At 36.8% G+C, this 934-nt stretch overlaps 1 non-coding gene across 1 annotated transcript; it reads right to left on the bottom strand.

Annotated features, from left to right (window-relative positions):
* Positions 1 to 561: 561 nt before the first annotated feature.
* LOC128773711 (U6 spliceosomal RNA) lies at positions 562 to 668 on the bottom strand. The gene has a single exon (XR_008418147.1). It is a non-coding gene; the product is annotated as a U6 spliceosomal RNA (small nuclear RNA).
* Between the last annotated feature and the right edge of the window lie 266 nt (positions 669 to 934).

The raw sequence follows: 934 nt of genomic DNA, 5'->3' as shown, positions 1-934 counted from the left end.
TTCTGCACAAATTTGGCCTCAGGTCGTATTCACTCTATTACTGCTTTCTTAAGTTAAACATGGTGTAAATATATCTCCGTGTTTTCCATACTTTTTATCATGATCTTTTTTTTTGACTTTTTTAAAAAAAATGTTTTTTAATTTTAATTTTAATTTTTTTTAAAATTTACATCCAAATGAGTTAGCATCTAGTGCAACAATGATTTCAGGAGTAGATTCCTTAGTGCCCCTTCCCCATTTAGCCCATCCCCCCTCCCACACCCCCTCCAGTAACCCTCACTTTGTTCTCCATATTTATGAGTCTCTTCTGTTTTGACCTCCTCCCTGTTTTTCTATTATTTTTGTTTCCCTTCCCTTAGGTTCATCTGTTTTGTCTCTTAAAGTCCTCCTATGAGTGAAGTCATATGATTTTTGTCGTTTTCTGACTGACTAATTTCACTTAGCAGAATACCCTCCAGTTCCATCCACGTAGCTGCAAATGGCAAGACTTCATTCTTTTTGATTGCCGGGTAATACTCCATTGTATAGATATACCACCTCTTCTTTATCCATTCATACGTAAAAAATATGGAACGCGTCATGAATTTACGTGCCATCCTTTCACAGGGGACATGCAAATCTTCTCTGTATCGTTCCAATTTTAGTATATGTGCTGCCGAAGTGAGCACTCTTTATCACGATCTTAATGACTACATAATGTTTCCTGTGCCATCATGTGCCTGCATCATCATTTATTTAAAGAATTCCCTATTGTGCCTTGTCCTGTGCAGTTTGTCCCCAATGCTCCATTGGTGCATTGGACCCCTAAGTGCATAGATCTTCACCTTTACGTCTGTATATTTCCTTGTACAAACAATTTGATTTAGAAGTAATGTCAAGGATTAATATTTGATACATAGTTCTTAGAGTGAGTCATCAGGAAAACTGTTAAGGA

The sequence above is a fragment of the Panthera pardus genome, unplaced genomic scaffold (assembly GCF_024362965.1).
Source record: "Panthera pardus isolate Hobbes unplaced genomic scaffold, ASM2436296v1 HiC_scaffold_26, whole genome shotgun sequence".
Lineage (NCBI taxonomy): Eukaryota > Metazoa > Chordata > Mammalia > Carnivora > Felidae > Panthera > Panthera pardus.
Note: the sequence above shows the minus strand (reverse complement) of the source record. Positions and strands in the feature narration are given on the sequence as shown.